The following is a 24,601-nucleotide window of genomic DNA, read 5'->3' on the forward strand; positions in this document are numbered from 1 at the left end:
GACACCGACATCACATGTAGTATAATGTCACCTCACATGTAGGACACCGACATCACATGTATTATAATGTCAATTCACATGTAGGACGCTGACATCACATGTAGTATAGTGTCACCTCACATGTAGTATAATGTCACCTCACATGTAGTATAGTGTCACCTCACATGTAGGACACTGACATCACATGTAGTATAATGTCACCTCGCATGTAGGACACTGACATCACATGTAGTATAATGTCACCTCACATGTAGGACACTGACATCACATGTAATATAATGTCACCTCACATGTATGACACCGACATCACATGTAGTATAATGTCACCTCGCATGTAGGACACTGACATCACATGTAGTATAATGTCACCTCACATGTAGGACACTGACATCACATGTAGTATAATGTCACCTCACATGTAGGACACGGACATCACATGTAGTATAATGTCACCTCGCATGTAGGACACTGACATCACATGTAGTATAATGTCACCTCACATGTAGGACACTGACATCACATGTAGTATAGTGTCACCTCACATGTATGACACCGACATCACATGTAGTATAATGTCACCTCGCATGTAGGACACTGACATCACATGTAGTATAATGTCACCTCGCATGTAGGACACTGACATCACATGTAGTATAATGTCACCTCACATGTAGGACACTGACATCGCATGTAGTATAAATGTCACCTCACATGTAGGACACTGACATCGCATGTAGTATAAATGTCACCTCACATGTAGGACACTGACATCACATGTAGTATAATGTCACCTCACATGTAGGACACTGACATCACATGTAGTATAATGTCACCTCACATCTAGGACACCGACATCACATGTAGTATAATGTCACCTCACATGCAGGACACTGACATCACATGTAATATAGTGTCACCTCACATATAGGACACTGACATCACATGTAGTATAGTGTCACCTCACATGTAGGACACTGACATCACATGCAGTATAATGTCACCTCACATGTAGGACACTGACATCACATGTAGTATAGTGTCACCTCACATCTAGGACACCGACATCACATGTAGTATAATGTCACCTCACATGTAGGACACTGACATCACATGTTTTATAATGTCACCTCACATATAGGACACTGACATCACATGTAGTATAGTGTCACCTGGCACATGTAGGACACTGACATCACATGTAGTATAATGTCACCTCACATGTAGGACACTGACATCACATGTAGTATAATGTCACCTCACATGTAGGACGCTGACATCACATGTAGTATAGTGTCACCTCACATGTAGGACACTGACATCACATGTAGTATAATGTCACCTCACATGTAGGACACCGACATCACATGTAGTATAGTGTCACCTCACATGTAGGACACTGACATCACATGTAGTATAATGTCACCTCACATGTAGGACACTGACATCACATGTAGTATAATGTCACCTCACATGTAGGACACTGACATCACATGTAGCATAATGTCACCTCACATGTAGGACACTGACATCACATGCAGTATAATGTCACCTCACATGTAGGACACTGACATCACATGCAGTATAATGTCACCTCACATGTAGGACACCGACATCACATGTAGTATAGTGTCACCTCACATGTAGGACACTGACATCACATGCAGTATAATGTCACCTCACATGTAGGACACTGACATCACATGTAGTATAATGTCACCTCACATGTAGGACACTGACATCACATGTAGTATAGTGTCACCTCACATGTAGGAAACTGACATCACATGTAGTATAGTGTCACCTCACATGTAGGACACCGACATCACATGTATTATAATGTCACCTCACATGTAGGACACTGACATCGCATGTAGTATAGTGTCACCTCACATGTAGGACACTGACATCGCATGTAGTATAAATGTCACCTCACATGTAGGACACTGACATCACATGTAGTATAATGTTACCTCACATCTAGGACACGGACATCACATGTAGTATAATGTCACCTCACATGCAGGACACTGACATCACATGTAGTATAGTGTCACCTCACATGTAGGACACTGACATCACATGTAGTATAATGTCACCTCACATGTAGGACACTGACATCACATGTAGTATAGTGTCACCTCACATGTAGGACACCGACATCACATGTAGTATAATGTCACCTCACATCTAGGACACTGACATCACATGTAGTATAATGTCACCTCACATGTAGGACACTGACATCACATGTTTTATAATGTCACCTCACATGTAGGACACTGACATCACATGTAGTATAGTGTCACCTGGCACATGTAGGACACTGACATCACATGTAGTATAATGTCACCTCACATGTAGGACACTGACATCACATGTAGTATAATGTCACCTCACATGTAGGACACTGACATCACATGTAGTATAGTGTCACCTGGCACATGTAGGACACTGACATTACATGTAGTATAGTGTCACCTCACATGTAGGACACCGACATCACATGTAGTATAATGTCACCTCACATGTAGGACACTGACATCACATGTAGTATAATGTCACCTCGCATGTAGGACACTGACATCTCATGTAATAAAATGTCACCTCACATGTAGGACACTGACATCACATGTAGTATAATGTCACCTCGTGTCACGATTCCCCTGACCGCTGTCACCACTGGGTCAGGATTCACACCGTGACCGTCACCCCTACGTCACGGATCAGGGTGACTTTAGGCCAACAGACGGCTATGACATGTGCAGGGGGGCTTATCTTAGTTATCCCTCCACTGCTAACAATGTGATGAAAAACCACACACAAGGCTATTGACCTCTTAGTTTACAGCAGGGGCTTATTCTAGGTATCCCACTGCTTTTCTATATACCACGAACTGCAGGGATTTATGTATATCCCGCTTACAGTTCCACTTAACACTTGCAGCTCTCTGGCGCCCCCCTTACTCTCAGGTCAGATTAGGTACTGCACCCTGGGTAATTAGTCGCCAGACAGACTGCCTGCTATGTACTGGCTATTGGGCACGCTGCAGCGACGCGATAACTACTCCCACACAGGCAGGAACAATAATTATCAAACCCGCAGTTGCTTCAGCATAATCCAACCGTCAGCACACTTTCGCTGCCACCAGCTTCGATTAAACGGGTCCGAAGCTAACCCAACACAACAGTAACAGTAGCGTATTTTCCCTTCAAGAGACTTAGGGTACGGTTTAGAGCAGGAGAACGAACTAATATATAATAGTATATCCCATTCAAAATAACTAGGCAGTGCGTTATCAAAAATAGTTTATAAAGATGTTATACATGAGACAATTGCAAATATGTACAAGGGTAATTATAACATAAAGGGAATAAATGAGAAAAGATAACACTCACATATTAAAAGCATTGCAGGCATCCAGGCTAGTGCAGTTTCCATACATCCCAGTCCATGGGATGTACCAGCTCTTCCAGGACAATAGGACAAAGCAGTCCAGAAGGAGAAATCAGCAAAAAGTGACTCCTCAGAGCCTGCCAGACACTTAAAACATTAAGGCTGTGACATCACAGAAAGGCTGGCTTATCCAGACCCTCCTCTCTCTACATTCTGCCTAAACTTTAAACTATTCTCTCTAATTTCTATAACTTCACTACAAAACATGACAGAGTCATACCAAACCCATAATTCATCTCGGATTAACGTGAGCATTCTAATGAGATCAAATATGTCCTATCTGGGATACATATTTACAGAGAAAACCCTACTTCTTTACCAGATGGAGTTAGAAACTCGTGTTTCGCGGGTTGTGTAGATACACCGAGTGAGAATAAAAATATATATTTTCGTATTTCTAGCTTAAATCGTTTGCCTAATATCTAACAAAAACTAAACAAAGAATCTTTCATGAATTTTTGGAGCCATTTTTCCTGTTCTAGCTGGACAAGAGCTTACACAGGAAATGCCAGTCGTAAATTCCGTTCGGCCATAAAACTTCTAACCCCCACACTCTCTGAGAAGGAAAGCCAGGAATTTGCAGCTACAAACTGTTACTCCAAGAAGGGGGGGCTTAGCCCACTCAGGCTAGCAAGAGAACTACTTATGATATTTCATACCATATCGTGACACCTCCCCCTTTTGGTGTGCGCTAGGGAGGCAGGACCTGATGGTTCTCCTCCATGCGCACCTCAGCAGGTTCACCCTGGTGGGCCAACCCATCACCATTGCCATGCTCTGGCTCCATGGTGCCTTCGCCTACCCGGTGCCCCAGGTAGGGAACCTCCCTCATGCCCATCTGACACTTTCCCGGCTTGATAGTCAGTCCTGCTTGGTGAATTCGCCTGAGCACCTCCTCAAGATGCTGCAGGTGTTCCTCCCAGGAGGAACTGAAGATGGCAATGTCATCCAAGTACGCCACGGCGTACGTCTCCAGTCCCTGAAGCAGGAGGTTGACCATCCGCTGGAAAGTGGCAGGGGCATTCTTCATGCCGAAGGGCATGACCGTGGACTCGTACAGTCCAAAGGGTGTGATAAAGGCGGACTTCTCCTGCGCCTCAGGGCTCAGGGGAATCTGCCAGTATCCTCGACTCAGATCCATTATTGTTAGGTAATCTGCGCCAGCTAACTTCTCAAGCAGCTCCTCGATGCGCGGCATTGGGTGCGCATCCGAGGCTGTGATGGCGTTGAGCCCCCTGTAGTCCACGCAGAACCGGGTGGTCCGGTCCTTCTTTGGCACGAGAACTACAGGTGATGCCCACGCGCTCTTTGACCGTCGAATCACCCCCAGCTGTAACATCTCATCGATCTCTTGGCGCATAATCTGCTGCACCTGGTCAGAGATTCGATAGGGTGTTCGCCGTAGTGGGCGTGATTCCCGGTGTCCACCTCGTGGATGGCTAACTCAGTCCTCCCAGGTCGGTTGGAGAACACGACCCGGAAGGGTTCCAGTGTGGTTTGCAACTGCAACCGCTGGGGTTCAGTTAACGAGGCGCTTACCTCCACGTCCTCAATGGACCCATTGGCCTTGGCTTGGGCCAGCATGTCCAGGAGGGTGTCTTCCTCACCGTCTTCGGGCAAGCTGCAGACCGGTAGGACGGAAGGTTCACGTTCGTGATGAGCCTTCATCATGTTGACGTGAAAGGCCTTTCGCCTACCCCGAGCGTGGTCAAGCGTGACCACGTAAGTGACCGGGTTGAGCTGTTGGTGGACGACGTACGGGCCCTCCCAGGCTGCCTGAAGCTTATCCGTTGGTACGGGGACCAGCACCCACACCTTTTGACCCACGTGGTAGGTCCGCTCCCGGGCGTTCTGGTCGTACCAGTGCTTCTGATCAGCCTGAGCCTGCGTCATGTTGTCATGCACCAACTGCGTCAAGGTCTGCATCTTGTCACGGAAGCGCATGACATACTCCACTATAGACACTTCAGAAGGGTTCGGCTCCTCTTCCCAGGATTCTCTTACCAACCCAAGGGGTCCCCGGACTCGCCTGCCGTACAGGAGCTCGAAGGGGGAGAACCCCGTCGAGGCCTGCGGAACCTCTCGGTAAGCGAAAAGCAGGTGTGGGAGGTACCGCTCCCAGTCGCGCCCTTGAGTCTCAACCAGCATGCGTAGCATCTGTTTGAGGGTACCATTGAAGCGTTCACACAAGCCATTGGTCTGTGGGTGATACGCACTCGATACCAGGTGCTTCACCTGCATTCTCTTACAGAGAGCCTCCATTAGGCGAGACATAAATTGGGTCCCTTGATCAGTAAGCATTTCCCTGGGAAATCCTACACGTGAAAAGATGGCCAACAGGGCATCCGCCACCTTATCTGCCCTAGTTGACGACAGAGCCACTGCCTCTGGGTACCGGGTAGCATAGTCTACCACAGTAAGGATGTATTGCTTTCCAGAGCTGCTGGGGACGGCCAGCGGGCCCACAATGTCCACCACGATCCTCTGGAAAGGCTCCTCTATCACTGGCAAAGGGATCAGGGGAGCCTTAATAGCAGGTCCCGCCTTCCCCACTCTTTGACAAGTGATACAGGAGCGGCAGTAGTTTGACACATCTGTCCCCATCTTAGGCCAATAGAAGTGTTGAGACAGCCGGGCCTTAGTTTTGCTGATCCCCAAGTGTCCAGCTAGCGGGATCTCATGGGCAATCCGCAACAACTCACCCCGGAATTGCTGCGGGACGACCAGCTGTCTTTCCCTCAACCACTCCTTTTGTGATTCTCCGGGTACTGTCTCCCGGTACAACCTACCTTGTTCCCAGAACACCTTCTCCTTATCAGTCTCGGAGAAGTGCGTCCCGGCAAGTTGTCTCAAACTCTCTAGGCTCGCATCTGTGTGCAGAGCGGCCTGAAACTCCTGGCTAGGGGAAGCCAAAAGCGACGTCAGGGTCCCTTCCCCACGGGAACCCTCTTGGACCTGCTCTGGGTCCACCTCTGGTTCAGTCACAGTGGTGACTGAGGAGGGTCCGGAAGGCTGACAGTTATCTGCGTTCCGGGCACTCTGACTGCGGGTGACAGCAGCTACGTAGGCTGTCTCCCCGGGGATTTCTACAGACCCATCAGCCGGCGCTGCTATGGGCTCTACCTCCCCATCCACCCCCAACACTCCAGGGGCAGTGCTACTTATGGGCCAGTTACCTTCCTCGGTGGTACTGGTCACTTTCATGGCATCACCTTCCTCACGGTTCCCATGCATCTCCCCATTTCCTGTAGCACCGACACTTGCCCCTGCTAGGGGTTCCTCAGCCGTCTCACTCCGCAGAGCGACGGGGCTGGGCACGCCTGTACCTATGGACACATTAACCTTCACAGAAAAATCATTATCAGGTTCAGCTGGCACAGGTACAACATTTTCACCATCAATCCTAGGGAAAAAATGGTTATTAGATGCATCATTACAAGATAAAGCATGGTCAGGTAACACATGCGATTTCCCATCATCATCAGGGTTAACTTTACCCTCATTAGTAGATTGGGGAGGGGTATCAGTGACGTAGTGGGCAACCAACCTCCCCAAATCAGTCCCCAACAAAACATCAGTGGGCAAATTATCAGACAGCCCCACTTCCTTCACCCCGCTCCCAGCACCCCAATCAATAAAAACCCGGGCCATCGGTAAGGGACAGCTGATGCCCCCAATCCCAGTGACAGTTAGGGTTTTCCCCGGAATGATTTCTTCAGGGGCCGCCAGTTCGGGTCGGATGAGGGTTCGTTCAGCCCCGGTGTCCTTGAGGCCTGTAGCAACATGGCCCCCCACAGTAACGGGCTGTACGTTGTCACACACCCTCCCAACCACACCACCCACCAAAAGAACTGCTGCATTAGGCCCTGGGGCCTTGGCTGGGGGGTTCTTCGGCCTGTCTGGACAGAAGGTACTGATATGCCCAGGCCGCTTGCAGGTGTGACACGTGCGAGGTTCGGTGGTAGGTCTGGTGCTGTTGGCCACAGGGCCAGGACCTCTGGTGTGCTGGCTGGCAGGGGTACTGGCGTTGGTTGCAAGCTTACCCCCTCTCCAGCTGGTAGTGACTGGCTTCCGCACTTCCGATCTACGGTTGGCCTCATAGGCATCGGCAATCTGCGCTGCTTTCGTCACGTCTTTGGGTTCTCTGTCCATCACGAACTGTCGCACCTCAGCTGGGCAAAGATGAAAGAACTGGTCTTTGATCATCAGGTCTCGCAGCTGTGCAAAGGTGGTCACTGACAGTCCTTGGGTCCACTGGTCAAAGTGGGTCCCCAGTCCATGCACCACATCACTGTAACTGTCGTGTGGGCCACGTTGGAGGGTCCGGAACTTTCTACGGTACACCTCGGGTGTAAGCTGGTACTTGGCTATCAGAGCCTTTTTGATGGCCTCATAGTCACCATCTTGTTCTTGAGGGAGGGCAGCAAACGCCTCCAGAGCTTTACCTCTCAGCCCTGGTGTCAGGTATCGGGCCCATTCATCTGTAGGCAGCTGGTACTGCCTGCAGGCTTTCTCAAAGGCCCGCAGAAAAGTGTCCAAGTCTCCGTCCTTCTCCATAACAGGGAAGTGATCGGGCCGGGGCTTAGGCATCTGAGCGCTGCTGGGCTCACGGCTGGACTGGGACGACCCCTGCATTTGCAGTCGGGCCATCTGCAGCTGGTACTCCCGCTCCGCTTGGGCCTCTCGCTCGGCTCGCTGGGCCTCTCTCTCGGCTCGCTGGGCCTGGGCCTCTCTCTCAGCTCGCTCCTGGTATTGCTGGATCAGCTGCAGACGTCTCTCTAGGTCATCTGCGGAGCATTGTTGCAGAGCCAGCTGCAGGAGGAGGTCTGCGCCCCCCTGGTTGCCAGTAGGGCCCGTATTCAGTGGTTGGACCTCTGCTGCAGCCTCATGTTCGCTGGTGCTGGCTTCTGCGGCCTCTGAGCTCTGAGATTGGTCTCGAGCGGCTTCCCATTGCACCAGATCTGCGACCAGTTGGGCTTTGTTTTTGCTTGCAAAGTCAATGTGCTGTGACTTGCATAAGGCAACAAGGGTGTCTCTGGTCTGCTGCTCATAGAAGGTTTCTCCCAGCACAACCATGGTTGCCAAATAAAAGATAGGATAGAAAAACGAAGAGAAAGGGAAGGGATAATTACCAGTACGCAATTGTCTCACAACTAAAAAGCACTGAGTTCGTTCTCCAAACTTATTTGCGCAGAGTCCTCGCAAGAACTTTCTGCAAGTTTTTAGTGAGAGGAATGATTACTCAAACCAAATCACTAATGCTCTAAGATATCCCACCGCCTTGCCACCAATTGTCACGATTCCCCTGACCGCTGTCACCACTGGGTCAGGATTCACACCGTGACCGTCACCCCTACGTCACGGATCAGGGTGACTTTAGGCCAACAGACGGCTATCACATGTGCAGGGGGGCTTATCTTAGTTATCCCTCCACTGCTAACAATGTGATGAAAAACCACACACAAGGCTATTGACCTCTTAGTTTACAGCAGGGGCTTATTCTAGGTATCCCACTGCTTTTCTATATACCACGAACTGCAGGGATTTATGTATATCCCGCTTACAGTTCCACTTAACACTTGCAGCTCTCTGGCGCCCCCCTTACTCTCAGGTCAGATTAGGTACTGCACCCTGGGTAATTAGTCGCCAGAAAGGCTGCCTGCTATGTACTGGCTATTGGGCACGCTGCAGCGACGCGATAACTACTCCCACACAGGCAGGAACAATAATTATCAAACCCGCAGTTGCTTCAGCATAATCCAACCGTCAGCACACTTTCGCTGCCACCAGCTTCGATTAAACGGGTCCGAAGCTAACCCAACACAACAGTAACAGTAGCGTATTTTCCCTTCAAGAGACTTAGGGTACTGTTTAGAGCAGGAGAACGAACTAATATATAATAGTATATCCCATTCAAAATAACTAGGCAGTGCGTTATCAAAAATAGTTTATAAAGATGTTATACATGAGACAATTGCAAATATGTACAAGGGTAATTATAACATAAAGGGAATAAATGAGAAAAGATAACACTCACATATTAAAAGCATTGCAGGCATCCAGGCTAGTGCAGTTTCCATACATCCCAGTCCATGGGATGTACCAGCTCTTCCAGGACAATAGGACAAAGCAGTCCAGAAGGAGAAATCAGCAAAAAGTGACTCCTCAGAGCCTGCCAGACACTTAAAACATTAAGGCTGTGACATCACAGAAAGGCTGGCTTATCCAGACCCTCCTCTCTCTACATTCTGCCTAAACTTTAAACTATTCTCTCTAATTTCTATAACTTCACTACAAAACATGACAGAGTCATACCAAACCCATAATTCATCTCGGATTAACGTGAGCATTCTAATGAGATCAAATATGTCCTATCTGGGATACATATTTACAGAGAAAACCCTACTTCTTTACCAGATGGAGTTAGAAACTCGTGTTTCGCGGGTTGTGTAGATACACCGAGTGAGAATAAAAATATATATTTTCGTATTTCTAGCTTAAATCGTTTGCCTAATATCTAACAAAAACTAAACAAAGAATCTTTCATGAATTTTTGGAGCCATTTTTCCTGTTCTAGCTGGACAAGAGCTTACACAGGAAATGCCAGTCGTAAATTCCGTTCGGCCATAAAACTTCTAACCCCCACACTCTCTGAGAAGGAAAGCCAGGAATTTGCAGCTACAAACTGTTACTCCAAGAAGGGGGGGCTTAGCCCACTCAGGCTAGCAAGACAACTACTTATGATATTTCATACCATATCGTGACACCTCGCATGTAGGACATTGACATCACATGTAGTATAATGTCACCTCACATGTAGGACACTGACATCACATGTAGTATAATGTCACCTCACATGTAGGACACCGACATCACATGTAGTATAGTGTCACCTCACATGTAGGACACCGACATCACATGTAGTATAATGTCACCTCACATGTAGGACACCGACATCACATGTAGTATAATGTCACCTCACATGTAGGACACCGACATCACATGTAGTATAATGTCACCTCACATGTAGGACACTGACATCACATGTAATAAAGTGTCACCTCACATGTAGGACACTGACATCACATGTAGTATAATGTCACCTCACATGTAGGACACCGACATCACATGTAGTATAATGTCACCTCACATGTAGGACACTGACATCACATGTAATAAAGTGTCACCTCACATGTAGGACACTGACATCACATGTAGTATAGTGTCACCTCACATGTAGGACACTGACATCACATGTAGTATAATGTCACCTCACATGTAGGACACGGACATCACATGTGGTATAATGTCACCTCGCATGTAGGACACTGACATCACATGTAGTATAATGTCACCTCACATGTAGGACACTGACATCACATGTAGTATAATGTCACCTCACATGTATGACACCGACATCACATGTAGTATGTCACCTCGCATGTAGGACACTGACATCACATGTAGTATAATGTCACCTCACATATAGGACACTGACATCACATGTAGTATAGTGTCACCTCACATGTAGGACACTGACATCACATGTAGTATAATGTCAACTCACATGTAGGACACTGACATCACATGTAGTATAATGTCACCTCACATGTAGTATAATGTCACCTCACATGTAGGACACCGACATCACATGTAGTATAGTGTCACCTCACATGTAGGACACTGACATCACATGTAGTATAATGTCACCTCACATGTAGGACACCGACATCACATGTAGTATAATGTCACCTCACATGTAGGACACTGACATCACATGTAGTATAATGTCACCTGACATCTAGGACACTGACATCACATGTAGTATAATGTCACCTCACATCTAGGACACTGACATCACATGTAGTATAATGTCACCTCACATGTAGGACACTGACATCACATGTAGTATAATGTCACCTGACATCTAGGACACCAACATCACATGTAGTATAGTGTCACCTCACATCTAGGACACTGACATCACATGTAGTATAATGTCACCTCACATGTAGGACACTGACATCACATGTATTATAATGTCACCTCACATGTAGGACACTGACATCACATGTAGTATAATGTCACCTCGCATGTATGACACCGACATCACGACATCACATGTAGTATAATGTCACCTCGCATGTAGGACACTGACATCACATGTAGTATAATGTCACCTCACATGTAGGACACTGACATCACATGTAGTATAATGTCACCTCACATGTAGGACACGGACATCACATGTAGTATAATGTCACCTCGCATGTAGGACACTGACATCACATGTAGTATAATGTCACCTCACATGTAGGACACTGACATCACATGTAGTATAGTGTCACCTCACATGTATGACACCGACATCACATGTAGTATAATGTCACCTCGCATGTAGGACACTGACATCACATGTAGTATAATGTCACCTCACATGTAGGACACTGACATCACATGTAGTATAGTGTCACCTCACATGTAGGACACTGACATCACATGTAGTATAATGTCACCTCACATGTAGGACACTGACATCACATGTAGTATAATGTCACCTCACATGTAGTATAATGTCACCTCACATGTAGGACACCGACATCACATGTAGTATAGTGTCACCTCACATGTAGGACACTGACATCACATGTAGTATAATGTCACCTCACATGTAGGACACTGACATCACATGTATTATAATGTCACCTCACATGTAGTATAATGTCACCTCACATGTAGTATAGTGTCACCTCACATGTAGGACACTGACATCACATGTAGTATAATGTCACCTCGCATGTAGGACACTGACATCACATGTAGTATAATGTCACCTCACATGTATGACACTGACATCACATGTATTATAATGTCACCTCACATGTAGGACGCTGACATCACATGTATTATAATGTCACCTCACATGTAGTATAATGTCACCTCACATGTAGTATAGTGTCACCTCACATGTAGGACACTGACATCACATGTAGTATAATGTCACCTCGCATGTAGGACACTGACATCACATGTAGTATAATGTCACCTCACATGTATGACACTGACATCACATGTATTATAATGTCACCTCACATGTAGGACGCTGACATCACATGTAGTATAGTGTCACCTCACATGTAGTATAATGTCACCTCACATGTAGTATAGTGTCACCTCACATATAGGACACTGACATCACATGTAGTATAATGTCACCTCGCATGTAGGACACTGACATCACATGTAGTATAATGTCACCTCACATGTATGACACCGACATCACATGTAGTATAATGTCACCTCGCATGTAGGACACTGACATCACATGTAGTATAATGTCACCTCACATGTAGGACACTGACATCACATGTAGTATAATGTCACCTCACATGTAGTATAATGTCACCTCACATGTAGTATAGTGTCACCTCACATGTAGTATAATGTCACCTCACATCTAGGACACTGACATCACATGTAGTATAGTGTCACCTCACATGTAGGACACTGACATCACATGTAGTATAGTGTCACCTCACATGTAGGACACCGACATCACATGTAGTATAATGTCACCTCACATGTAGGACACTGACATCACATGTAGTATAATGTCACCTCACATGTAGGACACTGACATCACATGTAGTATAATGTCACCTCACATCTAGGACACTGACATCACATGTAGTATAGTGTCACCTCACATGTAGGACACTGACATCACATGTAGTATAATGTCACCTCACATGTAGGACACTGACATCACATGTAGTATAATGCCACCTCACATGTAGGACATTGACATCACATGTAGTATAATGTCACCTCACATGTAGGACACTGACATCACATGTAGTATAATGTCACCTCACATGTAGGACACTGACATCACATGTAGTATAATGTCACCTCACATGTAGGACACTGACATCACATGTAGTATAGTGTCACCTCACATGTAGGACACTGACATCACATGTAGTATAATGTCACCTCACATGTAGGACACTGACATCACATGTAGTATAATGTCACCTCACATGTAGGACACTGACATCACATGTAGTATAGTGTCACCTCACATGTAGGACACTGACATCACATGTAGTATAATGTCACCTCACATCTAGGACACTGACATCACATGTAGTATAATGTCACCTCACATCTAGGACACTGACATCGCATGTAGTATATTGTCACCTCACATGTAGGACACTGACATCACATGTAGTATAGTGTCACCTCATATGTAGGACACTGACATCACATGTAGAATAGTGTCACCTCACATATAGGACACTGACATCACATGTAGTATAGTGTCACCTGGCACATGTAGGACACTGACATCACATGTAGTATAATGTCACCTCACATGTATGACACCGACATCACATGTAGTATAATGTCACCTCGCATGTAGGACACTGACATCACATGTAGTATAATGTCACCTCACATGTAGGACACTGACATCACATGTAGTATAATGTCACCTCACATGTAGTATAATGTCACCTCACATGTAGTATAGTGTCACCTCACATGTAGTATAATGTCACCTCACATCTAGGACACTGACATCACATGTAGTATAGTGTCACCTCACATGTAGGACACTGACATCACATGTAGTATAGTGTCACCTCACATGTAGGACACCGACATCACATGTAGTATAATGTCACCTCACATGTAGGACACTGACATCACATGTAGTATAATGTCACCTCACATGTAGGACACTGACATCACATGTAGTATAATGTCACCTCACATCTAGGACACTGACATCACATGTAGTATAATGTCACCTCACATGTAGGACACCGACATCACATGTAGTATAATGTCACCTCACATGTAGGACACTGACATCGCATGTAGTATAATGTCACCTCACATGTAGGACACTGACATCACATGTAGTATAATGTCACCTCACATGTAGTATAATGTCACCTCACATGTAGGACACTGACATCACATGTAGTATAAATGTCACCTCACATGTAGGACACTGACATCGCATGTAGTATAATGTCACCTCACATGTAGGACACTGACATCACATGTAGTGTAATGTCACCTCACATGTAGGACACTGACATCACATGTAGGACACTGACATCACATGTAGTATAAATGTCACCTCACATGTAGGACACTGACATCGCATGTAGTATAATGTCACCTCACATGTAGGACACTGACATCACATGTAGTGTAATGTCACCTCACATGTAGGACACTGACATCACATGTAGTATAATGTCACCTCACATGTAGGACACTGACATCACATGTAGTATAGTGTCACCTGGCACATGTAGGACACTGACATCACATGTAGTATAATGTCACCTCGCATGTAGGACACTGACATCACATGTAGTATAATGTCACCTCACATGTATGACACCGACATCACATGTAGTATAATGTCACCTCGCATGTAGGACACTGACATCACATGTAGTATAATGTCACCTCACATGTAGGACACTGACATCACATGTAGTATAATGTCACCTCACATGTAGTATAATGTCACCTCACATGTAGTATAGTGTCACCTCACTTGTAGTATAATGTCACCTCACATCTAGGACACTGACATCACATATAGTATAGTGTCACCTCACATGTAGGACACTGACATCACATGTAGTATAGTGTCACCTCACATGTAGGACACCGACATCACATGTAGTATAATGTCACCTCACATGTAGGACACTGACATCACATGTAGTATAATGTCACCTCACATGTAGGACACTGACATCACATGTAGTATAATGTCACCTCACATGTAGGACACTGACATCACATGTAGTATAATGTCACCTCACATCTAGGACACTGACATCACATGTAGTATAGTGTCACCTCACATGTAGGACACTGACATCACATGTAGTATAATGTCACCTCACATGTAGGACACTGACATCACATGTAGTATAGTGTCACCTCACATGTAGGACACTGACATCACATGTAGTATAATGTCACCTCACATGTAGGACACTGACATCACATGTAGTATAATGTCACCTCACATGTAGGACACTGACATCACATGTAGTATAGTGTCACCTCACATGTAGGACACTGACATCACATGTAGTATAATGTCACCTCACATCTAGGACACTGACATCACATGTAGTATAATGTCACCTCACATCTAGGACACTGACATCGCATGTAGTATAGTGTCACCTCACATGTAGGACACTGACATCACATGTAGTATAGTGTCACCTCATATGTAGGACACTGACATCACATGTAGAATAGTGTCACCTCACATGTAGGACACTGACATCACATGTAGTATAGTGTCACCTGGCACATGTAGGACGCTGACATCACATGCAGTATAATGTCACCTCACATCTAGGACACTGACATCACATGTAGTATAATGTCACCTCACATCTAGGACACTGACATCGCATGTAGTATAAATGTCACCTCACATGTAGGACACTGACATCACATGTAGTATAATGTCACCTCACATGTAGGACACTGACATCACATGTAGTATAATGTCACCTCACATGTAGGACACTGACATCGCATGTAGTATAAATGTCACCTCACATGTAGGACACTGACATCACATGTAGTATAATGTCACCTCACATGTAGGACACTGACATCACATGTAGTATAATGTCACCTCACATGTAGGACACTGACATCACATGCAGTATAATGTCACCTCACATCTAGGACACCGACATCACATGTAGTATAATGTCACCTCACATGTAGGACACCGACATCACATGTTTTATAATGTCACCTCACATGTAGGACACTGACATCACATGTAGTATAGTGTCACCTGGCACATGTAGGACACTGACATCACATGTAGTATAATGTCACCTCACATGTAGGACACTGACATCACATGTAGTATAATGTCACCTCACATGTAGGACACTGACATCACATGTAGTATAGTGTCACCTGGCACATGTAGGACACTGACATTACATGTAGTATAATGTCACCTCGCATGTAGGACATTGACATCACATGTAGTATAATGTCACCTCACATGTAGGACACTGACATCACATGTAGTATAATGTCACCTCACATGTAGGACACTGACATCACATGCAGTATAATGTCACCTCACATGTAGGACACTGACATCACATGTAGTATAATGTCACCTCACATGTAGGACACTGACATCACATATAGTATAATGTCACCTCACATGTAGGACACTGACATCACATGTACTATAGTGTCACCTGGCACATGTAGGACGCTGACATCATATGTAGTATAATGTCACCTCACATCTAGGACACTGACATCACATGTAGTATAATGTCACCTCACATCTAGGACACTGACATCGCATGTAGTATACATGTCACCTCACATGTAGGACACTGACATCACATGTAGTATAATGTCACCTCACATGTAGGACACTGACATCGCATGTAGTATAATGTCACCTCACATGTAGGACACTGACATCACATGTAGTATAATGTCACCTCACATGTAGTATAATGTCACCTCACATGTAGGACACTGACATCGCATGTAGTATAAATGTCACCTCACATGTAGGACACTGACATCACATGTAGTATAATGTCACCTCACATGTAGGACACTGACATCACATGTAGTATAATGTCACCTCACATGTAGGACACTGACATCACATGTAGTATAATGTCACCTCACATCTAGGACACTGACATCACATGTAGTATAGTGTCACCTCACATGTAGGACACCGACATCACATGTAGTATAATGTCACCTTACATGTAGGACACTGACATCGCATGTAGTATAATGTCACCTCACATGTAGGACACTGACATCACATGTAGTATAATGTCACCTCACATGTAGGACACTGACATCACATGTAGTATAATGTCACCTCACATGTAGTATAATGTCACCTCACATGTAGGACACTGACATCACATGTAGTATAAATGTCACCTCACATGTAGGACACTGACATCGCATGTAGTATAATGTCACCTCACATGTAGGACACTGACATCACATGTAGTATAATGTCACCTCACATGTAGGACACTGACATCACATGTAGTATAATGTCACCTCACATGTAGGACACTGACATCACATGTAGTATAGTGTCACCTGGCACATGTAGGACACTGACATCACATGTAGTATAATGTCACCTCGCATGTAGGACACTGACATCACATGTAGTATAATGTCACCTCACATGTATGACACCGACATCACATGTAGTATAATGTCACCTCACATGTAGGACACTGACATCACATGTAGTATAATGTCACCTCACATGTAGTATAATGTCACCTCACATGTAGTATAGTGTCACCTCACATGTAGTATAATGTCACCTCACATCTAGGACACTGACATCACATATAGTATAGTGTCACCTCACATGTAGGACACTGACATCACATGTAGTAGAATGTCACCTCACATGTAGGACACTGACATCACATGTAGTATAATGTCACCTCACATCTAGGACACTGACATCACATGTAGTATAGTGTCACCTCACATGTAGGACACTGACATCACATGTAGTATAATGTCACCTCACATGTAGGACACTGACATCACATGTAGTATAATGTCACCTCACATGTAGGACACTGACATCACATGTAGTATAATGTCACCTCACATGTAGGACACTGACATCACATGTAGTATAGTGTCACCTCACATGTAGGACACTGACATCACATGTAGTATAATGTCACCTCACATGTAGGACACTGACATCACATGTAGTATAATGTCACCTCACATGTAGGACACTGACATCACATGTAGTATAGTGTCACCTCACATGTAGGACACTGACATCGCATGTAGTATAAATGTCACCTCACATGTAGGACACTGACATCACATGTAGTATAATGTCACCTCACATGTAGGACACTGACATCACATGTAGTATAATGTCACCTCACATGTAGGACACTGACATCACATGTAGTATAATGTCACCTCACATCTAGGACACTGACATCACATGTAGTATAGTGTCACCTCACATGTAGGACACCGACATCACATGTAGTATAATGTCACCTCACATGTAGGACACTGACATCGCATGTAGTATAATGTCACCTCACATGTAGGACACTGACATCACATGTAGTATAATGTCACCTCACATGTAGGACACTGACATCACATGTAGTATAATGTCACCTCACATGTAGTATAATGTCACCTCACATGTAGGACACTGACATCACATGTAGTATAAATGTCACCTCACATGTAGGACACTGACATCGCATGTAGTATAATGTCACCTCACATGTAGGACACTGACATCACATGTAGTATAATGTCACCTCACATGTAGGACACTGACATCACATGTAGTATAATGTCACCTCACATGTAGGACACTGACATCACATGTAGTATAGTGTCACCTGGCACATGTAGGACACTGACATCACATGTAGTATAATGTCACCTCGCATGTAGGACACTGACATCACATGTAGTATAATGTCACCTCACATGTATGACACCGACATCACATGTAGTATAATGTCACCTCACATGTAGGACACTGACATCACATGTAGTATAATGTCACCTCACATGTAGTATAATGTCACCTCACATGTAGTATAGTGTCACCTCACATGTAGTATAATGTCACCTCACATCTAGGACACTGACATCACATATAGTATAGTGTCACCTCACATGTAGGACACTGACATCACATGTAGTAGAATGTCACCTCACATGTAGGACACTGACATCACATGTAGTATAATGTCACCTCACATCTAGGACACTGACATCACATGTAGTATAGTGTCACCTCACATGTAGGACACTGACATCACATGTAGTATAATGTCACCTCACATGTAGGACACTGACATCACATGTAGTATAATGTCACCTCACATGTAGGACACTGACATCACATGTAGTATAATGTCACCTCACATGTAGGACACTGACATCACATGTAGTATAGTGTCACCTCACATGTAGGACACTGACATCACATGTAGTATAATGTCACCTCACATGTAGGACACTGACATCACATGTAGTATAATGTCACCTCACATGTAGGACACTGACATCACATGTAGTATAGTGTCACCTCACATGTAGGACACTGACATCACATGTAGTATAATGTCACCTCACATCTAGGACACTGACATCACATGTAGTATAATGTCACCTCACATCTAGGACACTGACATCACATGTAGTATAGTGTCACCTCACATGTAGGACACTGACATCACATGTAGTATAAGGTCACCTCACATGTAGGACACTGACATCACATGTAGTATAGTGTCACCTCATATGTAGGACACTGACATCACATGTAGAATAGTGTCACCTCACATGTAGGACACTGACATCACATGTAGTATAGTGTCACCTGGCACATGTAGGACACTGACATCACATGCAGTATAATGTCACCTCACATCTAGGACACTGACATCACATGTAGTATAATGTCACATCACATCTAGGACACTGACATCGCATGTAGTATAAATGTCACCTCACATGTAGGACACTGACATCACATGTAGTATAATGTCACCTCACATGTAGGACACTGACATCGCATGTAGTATAATGTCACCTCACATGTAGGACACTGACATCACATGTAGTATAATGTCACTTCACATGTAGTATAATGTCACCTCACATGTAGGACACTGACATCGCATGTAGTATAAATGTCACCTCACATGTAGGACACTGACATCACATGTAGTATAATGTCACCTCACATGTAGGACACTGACATCACATGTAGTATAATGTCACCTCACATCTAGGACACCGACATCACATGTAGTATAATGTCACCTCACATGTAGGACACTGACATCACATGTTTTATAATGTCACCTCACATGTAGGACACTGACATCACATGTAGTATAGTGTCACCTGGCACATGTAGGACACTGACATCACATGTAGTATAATGTCACCTCACATGTAGGACACTGACATCACATGTAGTATAATGTCACCTCACATGTAGGACACTGACATCACATGTAGTATAATGTCACCTCACATGTAGGACACTGACATCACATGTAGTATAATGTCACCTGACATGTAGGACACCGACATCACATGTAGTATAATGTCACCTCACATGTAGGACACCGACATCACATGTAGTATAATGTCACCTCACATGTAGGACACTGACATCTCATGTAATAAAATGTCACCTCACATGTAGGACACTGACATCACATGTAGTATAATGTCACCTCACATGTAGGACACTGACATCACATGTAGTATAATGTCACCTCACATGTAGGACACTGACATCACATATAGTATAATGTCACCTCACATGTAGGACACTGACATCACATGTACTATAGTGTCACCTGGCACATGTAGGACGCTGACATCACATGTAGTATAATGTCACCTCACATCTAGGACACTGACATCACATGTAGTATAATGTCACCTCACATCTAGGACACTGACATCGCATGTAGTATAAATGTCACCTCACATGTAGGACACTGACATCACATGTAGTATAATGTCACCTCACATGTAGGACACTGACATCGCATGTAGTATAATGTCACCTCACATGTAGGACACTGACATCACATGTAGTATAATGTCACCTCACATGTAGTATAATGTCACCTCACATGTAGGACACTGACATCGCATGTAGTATAAATGTCACCTCACATGTAGGACACTGACATCGCATGTAGTATAAATGTCACCTCACATGTAGGACACTGACATCACATGTAGTATAATGTCACCTCACATGTAGGACACTGACATCACATGTAGTATAATGTCACCTCACATCTAGGACACCGACATCACATGTAGTATAATGTCACCTCACATGCAGGACACTGACATCACATGTAATATAGTGTCACCTCACATATAGGACACTGACATCACATGTAGTATAGTGTCACCTCACATGTAGGACACTGACATCACATGCAGTATAATGTCACCTCACATGTAGGACACTGACATCACATGTAGTATAGTGTCACCTCACATCTAGGACACCGACATCACATGTAGTATAATGTCACCTCACATGTAGGACACTGACATCACATGTTTTATAATGTCACCTCACATATAGGACACTGACATCACATGTAGTATAGTGTCACCTGGCACATGTAGGACACTGACATCACATGTAGTATAATGTCACCTCACATGTAGGACACTGACATCACATGTAGTATAATGTCACCTCACATGTAGGACGCTGACATCACATGTAGTATAGTGTCACCTCACATGTAGGACACTGACATCACATGTAGTATAATGTCACCTCACATGTAGGACACCGACATCACATGTAGTATAGTGTCACCTCACATGTAGGACACTGACATCACATGTAGTATAATGTCACCTCACATGTAGGACACTGACATCACATGTAGTATAATGTCACCTCACATGTAGGACACTGACATCACATGTAGCATAATGTCACCTCACATGTAGGACACTGACATCACATGCAGTATAATGTCACCTCACATGTAGGACACTGACATCACATGCAGTATAATGTCACCTCACATGTAGGACACCGACATCACATGTAGTATAGTGTCACCTCACATGTAGGACACTGACATCACATGCAGTATAATGTCACCTCACATGTAGGACACTGACATCACATGTAGTATAATGTCACCTCACATGTAGGACACTGACATCACATGTAGTATAGTGTCACCTCACATGTAGGAAACTGACATCACATGTAGTATAGTGTCACCTCACATGTAGGACACCGACATCACATGTATTATAATGTCACCTCACATGTAGGACACTGACATCGCATGTAGTATAGTGTCACCTCACATGTAGGACACTGACATCGCATGTAGTATAAATGTCACCTCACATGTAGGACACTGACATCACATGTAGTATAATGTTACCTCACATCTAGGACACGGACATCACATGTAGTATAATGTCACCTCACATGCAGGACACTGACATCACATGTAGTATAGTGTCACCTCACATGTAGGACACTGACATCACATGTAGTATAATGTCACCTCACATGTAGGACACTGACATCACATGTAGTATAGTGTCACCTCACATGTAGGACACCGACATCACATGTAGTATAATGTCACCTCACATCTAGGACACTGACATCACATGTAGTATAATGTCACCTCACATGTAGGACACTGACATCACATGTTTTATAATGTCACCTCACATGTAGGACACTGACATCACATGTAGTATAGTGTCACCTGGCACATGTAGGACACTGACATCACATGTAGTATAATGTCACCTCACATGTAGGACACTGACATCACATGTAGTATAATGTCACCTCACATGTAGGACACTGACATCACATGTAGTATAGTGTCACCTGGCACATGTAGGACACTGACATTACATGTAGTATAGTGTCACCTCACATGTAGGACACCGACATCACATGTAGTATAATGTCACCTCACATGTAGGACACTGACATCACATGTAGTATAATGTCACCTCGCATGTAGGACACTGACATCTCATGTAATAAAATGTCACCTCACATGTAGGACACTGACATCACATGTAGTATAATGTCACCTCGTGTCACGATTCCCCTGACCGCTGTCACCACTGGGTCAGGATTCACACCGTGACCGTCACCCCTACGTCACGGATCAGGGTGACTTTAGGCCAACAGACGGCTATGACATGTGCAGGGGGGCTTATCTTAGTTATCCCTCCACTGCTAACAATGTGATGAAAAACCACACACAAGGCTATTGACCTCTTAGTTTACAGCAGGGGCTTATTCTAGGTATCCCACTGCTTTTCTATATACCACGAACTGCAGGGATTTATGTATATCCCGCTTACAGTTCCACTTAACACTTGCAGCTCTCTGGCGCCCCCCTTACTCTCAGGTCAGATTAGGTACTGCACCCTGGGTAATTAGTCGCCAGACAGACTGCCTGCTATGTACTGGCTATTGGGCACGCTGCAGCGACGCGATAACTACTCCCACACAGGCAGGAACAATAATTATCAAACCCGCAGTTGCTTCAGCATAATCCAACCGTCAGCACACTTTCGCTGCCACCAGCTTCGATTAAACGGGTCCGAAGCTAACCCAACACAACAGTAACAGTAGCGTATTTTCCCTTCAAGAGACTTAGGGTACGGTTTAGAGCAGGAGAACGAACTAATATATAATAGTATATCCCATTCAAAATAACTAGGCAGTGCGTTATCAAAAATAGTTTATAAAGATGTTATACATGAGACAATTGCAAATATGTACAAGGGTAATTATAACATAAAGGGAATAAATGAGAAAAGATAACACTCACATATTAAAAGCATTGCAGGCATCCAGGCTAGTGCAGTTTCCATACATCCCAGTCCATGGGATGTACCAGCTCTTCCAGGACAATAGGACAAAGCAGTCCAGAAGGAGAAATCAGCAAAAAGTGACTCCTCAGAGCCTGCCAGACACTTAAAACATTAAGGCTGTGACATCACAGAAAGGCTGGCTTATCCAGACCCTCCTCTCTCTACATTCTGCCTAAACTTTAAACTATTCTCTCTAATTTCTATAACTTCACTACAAAACATGACAGAGTCATACCAAACCCATAATTCATCTCGGATTAACGTGAGCATTCTAATGAGATCAAATATGTCCTATCTGGGATACATATTTACAGAGAAAACCCTACTTCTTTACCAGATGGAGTTAGAAACTCGTGTTTCGCGGGTTGTGTAGATACACCGAGTGAGAATAAAAATATATATTTTCGTATTTCTAGCTTAAATCGTTTGCCTAATATCTAACAAAAACTAAACAAAGAATCTTTCATGAATTTTTGGAGCCATTTTTCCTGTTCTAGCTGGACAAGAGCTTACACAGGAAATGCCAGTCGTAAATTCCGTTCGGCCATAAAACTTCTAACCCCCACACTCTCTGAGAAGGAAAGCCAGGAATTTGCAGCTACAAACTGTTACTCCAAGA

At 44.5% G+C, this 24,601-nt stretch overlaps 1 protein-coding gene across 1 annotated transcript in view; it reads left to right on the forward strand.

The window, feature by feature from the left end:
• The window catches only part of C6H1orf35 (chromosome 6 C1orf35 homolog), a 184,187-nt gene that overhangs the window by 33,929 nt on the left and 125,657 nt on the right, over nt 1-24,601 (forward strand). The gene's annotated exons all lie outside the window — the stretch shown is intronic.

The sequence above is a fragment of the Ranitomeya imitator genome, chromosome 6, assembly GCF_032444005.1.
Source record: "Ranitomeya imitator isolate aRanImi1 chromosome 6, aRanImi1.pri, whole genome shotgun sequence".
NCBI lineage: Eukaryota > Metazoa > Chordata > Amphibia > Anura > Dendrobatidae > Ranitomeya > Ranitomeya imitator.